This window comes from Pavona decussata, unplaced genomic scaffold (assembly GCF_977016875.1).
Source record: "Pavona decussata unplaced genomic scaffold, jaPavDecu1.1 SCAFFOLD_425, whole genome shotgun sequence".
Classification (NCBI taxonomy): domain Eukaryota; kingdom Metazoa; phylum Cnidaria; class Anthozoa; order Scleractinia; family Agariciidae; genus Pavona; species Pavona decussata.
In genome coordinates, this window is record NW_028145782.1 from 50,383 (window position 1) to 60,741 (window position 10,359).

A 10,359-nucleotide genomic window follows, 5' to 3' on the forward strand; every position below is an offset into this window, starting at 1 on the left:
TAGAATTTCCCGTTACGACTGGGTGAGATCGACAATCGGCCAAGGACATCTACAAAGAGCTAGCCGATCAAAACAAAAGCGACCTTCCACAGGCCGCCCAAGCTGAAGCTGTGGTTGTGGTGATCATATTGCCTAATAGCGGTCACGGCGCAAATTTAAGAGTTTGTATGGGAATATTTACGATCTGGTTTAGAAGGCAAAAAATTCCGATAACTCGCTAAAATGGCCTCAAATCAGCAAAAAGAGACAGAGAAACAACAAACAGTACACCGTATACACAAGGTATGTTATTTTTATTGAGAAAGTTTCGGAATTTTTCCTCCTAAACCTGATCGTAAATATTCCCATACAAACTCTTACAGTCAACCCAGGTCACGCGTGAACGATATTTTTGAAATTTGAACGGAGTTTTGAAATTTACATGTCAGTTTTGAAAATCGCCAACGAGATTTCAGAGTTCCCGTATAAATTTCCCTAGCTTATTGACGGTATAAAGCTATAAATTTTTCTTTACATTGCAAAATTGAATATTTCAAGAATAACAATTGTTTCCCAAGTATTTTGAATCTATTTTTCAGTTAATGCGTCGTTTTCGGAACGATTTCCAGAGAAATGTTCAACATTCCATTCACACGTCGGACATTACAAAGAGAAATTCGAATGTTCATTTCATTCTTGGAAATACTGTTCACGCGTGACCTGGATTAACTATAAATTTGCGCCGTGACCGCTATTACGCAATATGATCACCACAACTCACAGCTTGAGCTTGGAAGGCCTGTGTGATACATAGAGAGGAATGTGGAGTCCTCTAAAGAACTGCAAGTAACTAGAATACGACAAAATTTCAGCATCAAAAATATATGTATCCATACTCATTTCCTCTTTGTTATTATATTTTTTGCCATGTCTATAAGTGGTAGAAAATTTTCTTATTTTCTCTTTGTTACTATTAGAATTTTTAAATATCCCGTAATTCAGCTTATGGCTGCAATGGTGTTTATAATAAAGTCAAGTCCAAGCAACAACCGTGGACGATAATCCTGCTGGTATACGTTGGATCAATTGTAGATCTGATCGGCTTTAGAAAATACAAATGATAAGAGAAGCAGAGACCGATACAACAATATTCGCGAAGAAATGTACTAGCTTTTTCCTTTTATTATTTTTTATTTTTTGTTACTATTATTTCATTTGCTTCATATTTACTGTCAATCAATTTAGTTTTACGTAGTTCCGCTATTGCGCAAATATTTGTTAGCTATATAAACGTGTGTCCCAATGTAAATTTTCATTATACCTGAAGAAGGCTGGTTTGGCCAGCCAAAATATAGTAACCTTTAAACCGTAATTCTACGTTGTATCGGTCTCTGCTTCTCTTATCATTTATAATAAAGTATCTATCTATCTAAAGTATCTATCACGTTTGATCTTTCATTAAGTCTCAAGGGAAAGAAACTTCCTCGATTTAAATTTAGTTCAACTGCTTAAGTATTTAATGAAGCTATTAGAATTTCCCGTTACGACTGGGTGAGATCGACAATCGGCCAAGAACATCTACAAAGAGCTAGCCGATCTAAACAAAAGCGACCTTCCACAGGCTGCCCAAGCTGAAGCTGTGGTTGTGGTGATCATATTGCGTAATAGCGGTCACGGTGCAAATTTTTAAATTTGTATGGGAATATTTACGATCGGGTTTAAAGGGAAAGAAATTCCGATAACTCGCTAAAATGGCCTCAAATCAGCAAAAAGAGACAGAGAAACAACAAACAGTACACCGTATACACAAGGTATGTCATTTTTATTGAGAAATTTTCGGAATTTTTTCTTCATTAACCTGATCGTAAATATTCCCATACAACCTCTTAAATTTGCGCCGTGATCGCTATTATGCAATATGATCACCTCGACTCACAGCTTGAGTATGGAAGGCCTGTGTGATACTTAGAGTCCTCTAAAGAACTGAAAGTAACTAGAATACGACAAAATTTCAGCATCAAAAATATGTCTATCCACACTGAACGTTTGATCTTTCATTAAGTCTCAAGGGAAAGAAACTTCCTCGATTTAAATTTAGTTGAACTGCTTAAGTATTTAATGGAACTATTAGAATTTTCCGTGACGACTGGGTGAGATCGACAATCGGCCAAGAACATCTACAAAGAGCTAGCCGATCAAAACAAAAGCGACCTTCCACAGGCCGCCCAAGCTGAAGCTGTGGTTGTGGTGATCATATTGCGTAATAGAGGTCACGGTGCAAATTTAAGAGCTTGTATGGGAATATTTACGATCGTGTTTACAAAGAAAAAAATTCCGATAACTCGCTAAAATGACCACAAAACAGAAAAGGAGACAGAGAAACAACAAACAGTACACCGTATACACAAGGTATGTTATTTTTATTGAGAAAGTCTCGGAATTTTTTCCTCCTAAACCTGATCGTAAATATTCCCATACAAACTCTTAAATTTGCGCCGTGACCGCTATTACGCAATATGATCACCACAACTCACAGCTCGAGCTCGGAAGGCCTGCGTGATATCTAGAGAGGTATGTGGAGTCCTCTAAAGAACTGAAAGTAACTAGAATACGACAAAATTTCAGCATCAAAAATATGTCTATCCACACTAAACGTTTGATCTTTCATTAAGTCTCAAGGGAAAGAAACTTCCTCGATTTAAATTTAGTTCAACTGCTTAAGTATTAAATGAAGCTATTAGAATTTCCCGTTACGACTGGGTGAGATCGACAATCGGCTAAGAACATCTACAAAGAGCTAGCCGATCAAAACAAAAGCGACCTTCCACAGGCCGCCCAAGCTGAAGCTGTGATTGTGGTGATCATATTGCGTAATAGCGGTCACGGTGCAAATTTAAGAGCTTGTATGGCAATATTTACGATCGGGTTTAAAAGGAAAAAAATACCGATAACTCGCTAAAATGACATCAAATCAGCAAAAAGAGACAGAGAAACAATAAACAGTACATCGTATACACAAGGTATGTTATTATTTTTGAGAAATTTTCGGAATTTTTTCCTCCTAAACCTGATCGTAAATATTCCCATGCAAACTCTTAAATTTGCGCCGTGACCGCTATTACGCAATAAGATCAGGTTGAGCTTGGAAGTCCTGTGTGATACATAGAGACGTATGTGGAGTCCTCTAAAGAACTGAACGTAACCAGAATACGACAAAATTTCAGCATGAAAAATATCTCTATCCACACTCATTTCCTCTTTGTTATTATATTTTTAGCCATGTCTATAAGATGTAGATAATTTTCTTATTTTCTCTTTATTATTATGAGAATTAGTAAATATCCCGCAATTCAGCTTATGGCTGCAATGGTGTTTAAAATAAAGTATCTATCTATCTAAAGTATCTATCACATTTGATCTTTCATTAAGTCTTAAGGGAAAGAAACTTCCTCGATTTAAATTTAGTTCAACTGCTTAAGTATTTAATGAAGCTATTAGAATTTCCCGTTACGACTGGGTGACAACGACAATCGGCCAAGAACATCTACAAAGAGCTAGCCGATCAAAACAAAAGCGACCTTCCACAGGCCGCCCAAGCTGAAGCTGTGGTTGTGGTGATCATATTGCGTAATAGCGGTCACGGTGCAAATTTAAGAGTTTGTATGGGAATATTTACGATCTGGTTTGGAGGGCAAAAAATTCCGATAACTCGCTAAAATGGCCTCAAATCAGCAAAAAGAGAAAGAGAAACAACAAACAGTACACCGTATACACAAGGTATGTTATTTTTATTGAGAAAGTTTCGGAATTTTTTCCTCCTAAACCTGATCGTAAATATTCCCATACAAACTCTTACAGTCAACCCAGGTCACGCGTGAACGATATTTTTGAAATTTGAACGGAGTTTTGAAATCTACATGTCAGTTTTGAAAATCGCCAACGAGATTTCAGAGTTCTCATATAAATTTCCCTAGCTTATTGACGGTATAAAGTTATAAAATTTTCTTTACATTGCAAAATTGAATATTTCAAGAATAACAATTGTTTCCCAAGTATTTTGAATCTATTTTTCAGTTAATGCGTCGTTTTCGGAACGATTTCCAGAGAAATGTTCAACATTCCATTCACACGTCGGACATTACAAAGAGAAATTCGAATGTTCATTTCATTCTTGGAAATACTATTCACGCGTGACCTGGATTAACTGTAAATTTGCGCCGTGACCGCTATTACGCAATATGATTACCACAACTCACAGCTTGAGCTTGGAAGGCCTGTGTGATACATAGAGAGGAATGTGGAGTCCTCTAAAGAACTGCAAGTAACTAGAATACGACAAAACTTCAGCATCAAAAATATGTCTATCCACACTAAACGTTTGATCTTTCATTAAGTCTCAAGGGAAAGAAACTTCCTCGATTTAAATTTAGTTCAACTGCTTAAGTATTTAATGAAGCTATTAGAATTTCCCGTTACGACTGGGTGAGATCGACAATCGGCCAAGAACATCTACAAAGAGCTAGCCGATCAAAACAAAAGCGACCTTCCACAGTCCGCCCAAGCTGAAGCTGTAATTGTGGTGATCATATTGCGTAATAGCGGTCACGGTGCAAATTTAAGAGCTTGTATGGGAATATTTACGATCGGGTTTAGAAGGAAAAAAATACCGATAACTCGCTAAAATGACCTCAAATCAGCAAAAAAAAAAAAAAAACAGAGAAACAACAAACAGTACACCGTATAAACAAGGTATGTTATTATTTTTGAGAAATTTTTGGAATTTTTTCCTCCTAAACCTGATCGTAAATATTCCCATACAAACTCTTAAATTTGCGCCGTGACCGCTATTACGCAATAAGATCAGCACAACTCACAGCTTGAGCTTTGAAGTCCTGTATGATACATAGAGACGTATGTGGAGTCCTCTTAGGGAAAGAAACTTCCTCGATTTAAATTTAGTTCAACTGCTTAAGTATTTAATGAAGCTATTAGAATTTCCCGTTACGACTGGGTGACAACGACAATCGGCCAAGAACATCTACAAAGAGCTAGCCGATCAAAACAAAAGCGACCTTCCAGAGGCCGCCCAGGCTGAAGCTGTGGTTGTGGTGATCATATTGCCTATTTAGCGGTCACGGTGCAAATTTAAGAGCTTGTATGGGAATATTTACGATCTGGTTTAGAAGGCAAAAAATTCCGATAACTCGCTAAAATGGCCTCAAATCAGCAAAAAGAGACAGAGAAACAACAAACAGTACACCGTATACACAAGGTATGTTATTTTTATTTAGAAAGTTTCGGAATTTTTCCTCCTAAACCTGATCGTAAATATTCCCATACAAACTCTTACAGTCAACCCAGGTCACGCGTGAACGATATTTTTGAAATTTGAACGGAGTTTTGAAATCTACATGTCAGTTTTGAAAATCGCCAACGAGATTTCAGAGTTCCCATATAAATTTCCCTAGCTTATTGACGGTATAAAGTTATAAGATTTTCTTTACATTGCAAAATTGAATATTTCAAGAATAACAATTGTTTCCCAAGTATTTTGAATCTATTTTTCAGTTAATGCGTCGTTTTCGGAACGATTTCCAGAGAAATGTTCAACATTCCATTCACACGTCGGACATTACAAAGAGAAATTCGAATGTTCATTTCATTCTTGGAAATACTGTTCACGCGTGACCTGGATTAACTGTAAATTTGCGCCGTGACCGCTATTACGCAATATGATCACCACAACTCACAGCTTGAGCTTGGAAGGCTGTGTGATACATAGAAAGGAATGTGGAGTCCTCTAAAGAACTGAAAGTAACTAGAATACGACAAAACTTTAGCATCAAAAATATGTCTATCCACACTAAACGTTTGATCTTTCATTAAGTCTCAAGGGAAAGAAACTTCCTCGATTTAAATTTAGTTCAACTGCTTAAGTATTAAATGAAGCTATTAGAATTTCCCGTTACGACTGGGTGAGATCGACAATCGGCCAAGAACATCAACAAAGAGCTAGCCGATCAAAACAAAAGCGACCTTCCACAGGCCGCCCAAGCTGAAGCTGTGATTGTGGTGATCATATTGCGTAATAGCGGTCACGGTGCAAATTTAAGAGCTTGTATGGGAATATTTACGATCGGGTTTAGAAGGAAAAAAATACCGATAACTCGCTAAAATGACCTCAAATCAGCAAAAAGAGACAGAGAAACAACAAACAGTACACCCTATACACAAGGTATGTTATTATTTTTGAGAATTTTTTGGAATTTTTTCCTCCTAAACCTGATCGTAAATATTCCCATACAAACTTTTAAGTTTGCGCCGTGACCGCTATTACGCAATAAGATCAGCACAACTCACAGCTTGAGCTTGGAAGGCCTGTGTGATACATAGAGACGTATGTGGAGGCCTCTAAAGAACTGAACGTAACCAGAATACGACAAAATTTCAGCATCAAAAATATCTCTATCCACACTCATTTCCTCTTTGTTATTATATTTTTAGCCATGTCTATAAGATGTAGATAATTTTCTTATTTTCTCTTTGTTATTCTTAGAATTAGTAAATATCCCGTAATTGAGCTTATGGCTGCAATGGTGTTTATAATAAAGTATCTATCTATCTAAAGTATCTATCACGTTTGATCTTTCATTAAGTCTCAAGGGAAAGAAACTTCCTCGATTTAAATTTAGTTCAACTGCTTAAGTATTTAATGAAGCTATTAGAATTTCCCGTTACGACTGGGTGAGATCGACAATCGGCCAAGGACATCTACAAAGAGCTAGCCGATCAAAACAAAAGCGACCTTCCACAGGCCGCCCAAGCTGAAGCTGTGGTTGTGGTGATCATATTGCCTAATAGCGGTCACGGCGCAAATTTAAGAGTTTGTATGGGAATATTTACGATCTGGTTTAGAAGGCAAAAAATTCCGATAACTCGCTAAAATGGCCTCAAATCAGCAAAAAGAGACAGAGAAACAACAAACAGTACACCGTATACACAAGGTATGTTATTTTTATTGAGAAAGTTTCGGAATTTTTCCTTTTAAACCTGATCGTAAATATTCCCATACAAACTCTTACAGTCAACCCAGGTCACGCGTGAACGATATTTTTGAAATTTGAACGGAGTTTTGAAATTTACATGTCAGTTTTGAAAATCGCCAACGAGATTTCAGAGTTCCCGTATAAATTTCCCTAGCTTATTGACGGTATAAAGCTATAAATTTTTCTTTACATTGCAAAATTGAATATTTCAAGAATAACAATTGTTTCCCAAGTATTTTGAATCTATTTTTCAGTTAATGCGTCGTTTTCGGAACGATTTCCAGAGAAATGTTCAACATTCCATTCACACGTCGGACATTACAAAGAGAAATTCGAATGTTCATTTCATTCTTGGAAATACTGTTCACGCGTGACCTGGATTAACTGTAAATTTGCGCCGTGACCGCTATTACGCAATATGATCACCACAACTCACAGCTTGAGCTTGGAAGGCCTGTGTGATACATAGAGAGGAATGTGGAGTCCTCTAAAGAACTGCAAGTAACTAGAATACGACAAAATTTCAGCATCAAAAGTATATGTATCCACACTCATTTCCTCTTTGTTATTATATTTTTTGCCATGTCTATAAGATGTAGAAAATTTTCTTATTTTCTCTTTGTTACTATTAGAATTTTAAATATCCCGTAATTCAGCTTATGGCTGCAATGGTGTTTATAATAAAGTATCTATCTATCTAAAGTATCTATCACGTTTGATCTTTCATTAAGTCTCAAGGGAAAGAAACTTCCTCGATTTAAATTTAGTTCAACTGCTTAAGTATTTAATGAAGCTATTAGAATTTCCCGTTACGACTGGGTGAGATCGATAATCGGCCAAGAACATCTACAAAGAGCTAGCCGATCTAAACAAAAGCGACCTTCTACAGGCCGCCCAAGCTGAAGCTGTGGTTGTGGTGATCATATTGCGTAATAGCGGTCACGGTGCAAATTTTTAAATTTGTATGGGAATATTTACGATCGGGTTTAAAGGGAAAGAAATTCCGATAACTCGCTAAAATGACCTCAAATCAGCAAAAGGAGACAGAGAAACAACAAACAGTACACCGTATACACAAGGTATGTCATTTTTATTGAGAAATTTTCGGAATTTTTTCCTCATTAACCTGATCGTAAATATTCCCATACAAACTCTTAAATTTGGGCCGTGACCGCTATTACGCAATATGATCACCTCGACTCACAGCTTGAGTATGGAAGGCCTGTGTGATACTTAGAGTCCTCTAAAGAACTGAAAGTAACTAGAATACGACAAAATTTCAGCATCAAAAATATGTCTATCCACACTGAACGTTTGATCTTTCATTAAGTCTCAAGGGAAAGAAACTTCCTCGATTTAAATTTAGTTCAACTGCTTAAGTATTTAATGGAGCTATTAGAATTTTCCGTTACGATTGGGTGAGATCGACAATCGGCCAAGAGCATCTACAAAGAGCTAGCCGATCAAAACAAAAGCGACCTTCCACAGGCCGCCCAAGCTGAAGCTGTGGTTGTGGTGATCATATTGCGTAATAGAGGTGTCGGTGCAAATTTAAGAGCTTGTATTGGAATATTTACGATCGTGTTTAGAAAGAAAAAAATTTCGATAACTCGCTAAAATGACCACAAATCAGAAAAGGAGACAGAGAAACAACAAACAGTACACCGTTTACACAAGGTATGTTATTTTTATTGAGAAATTTTCGGAATTTTTTCCTCCTAAACCTGATCGTAAATATTCCCATACAAACTCTTAAATTTGCGCCGTGACCGCTATTACGCAATATGATCACCACAACTCACAGCTCGAGCTCGGAAGGCCTGCGTGATACTTAGAGAGGTATGTGGAGTCCTCTAAAGAACTGAAAGTAACTAGAATACTACAAAATTTGAGCATCAAAAATATGTCTATCCACACTGAACGTTTGATCTTTCATTAAGTCTCAAGGGAAAGAAACTTCCTTGATTTAAATTTAGTTCAACTGCTTAAGTATTTAATGAAGCTATTAGAATTTCCCGTTACGACTGGGTGAGATCGACAATCGGCCAAGAACATCTACAAAGAGCTAGCCGATCAAAACAAAAGCGACCTTCCACAGGCCGCCCAAGCTGAAGCTGTGGTTGTGGTGAACGTATTGCGTAATAGCAGTCACGGTGCAAATTTAAGAGTTTGTATGGAAATATTTACGACTGGGTTTAGGAGGAAAAAATTCCGATAACTCGCTAAAATGACCTCAAATCAGCAAAAAGAGACAGAGAAACAATAAACAGTACACCGTATACACAAGGTATGTCATTTTTATTGAGAAAGTTTCGGAATTTTTTCCTCATAAACCTAGTGATCGTAAATATTCCCATACAAACTCTTAAATTTGCGCCGGGACCGGTATTACGCAATATGATCGCCACAACTCACAGCTTGAGCTTGGGCGGCCAGTTCACCTTCAAGAATCCTTTTTTGATTGGAAACAAGAGATCAATATAATTGTGCCGACGAACTTCATTCGAGTTTAAAAAGAAATTAAGCTGCGCTCTGTTGGATAAAGATAAAGGTTGTTTTATACTTGATTGGCATGGGTTAGCTAGGGCATGTCACCTTTGTATTTCAATGATGTTAAATGTAGTCATAATGATAACAAATCCTTTTATTTTCTTGAGGATCTGGCGACGACATATCTAGAAGGTAAGTTCAATCTTCAATAAGAAATATTGTTTTTGTTACAGTCAATTTTAGCAAATGTACAATGGAAGAGTTGCGGAGAAATCGTTTAGTTCTCACTTGCAGTATTATTTTCCCTTGCTTTTCGGTTGAGCGCTTAATGTCGGCACTACCCTGTAGGATACACGTATTTCTCACACTATAGCTACCTTATTCGTTCTAATTTTCGCGGGCACTTGATTTTGCGAATTTGAAACACGAATGTTTCGCGAGCATCAATTTTCGCGATTTTGCAAAAAATGATAAATTTAGGGCATTTCATTTCGCGAAAATTGACAAAAGACAGACTTAGAAAACCGTTTTTATTAAACTAGTAATACCTGCCGGTAGAGTGCCAACGAAAAAAAACTGTCACAGTTGCTTTGCGAATGAAAATTAAGAAGTAACCAGACTACAAAACATTTCAGTTTCAAACTGAATCATTGTTTAATAAAGCATTGCAAAACTCTCATGCTATTCTTTGTTGTTTAGAATGTCTATAAGATCTAAACTTGTGAGGTAGATTAGAGGTAAAACATCTGTGGCCCTTGCATTACCTGTTTGAGTTTATACAAAAACCAAAATAAACAACTTTAATGTGTACAAGATTAGCTATCAACCTGGGAATAACAGAATT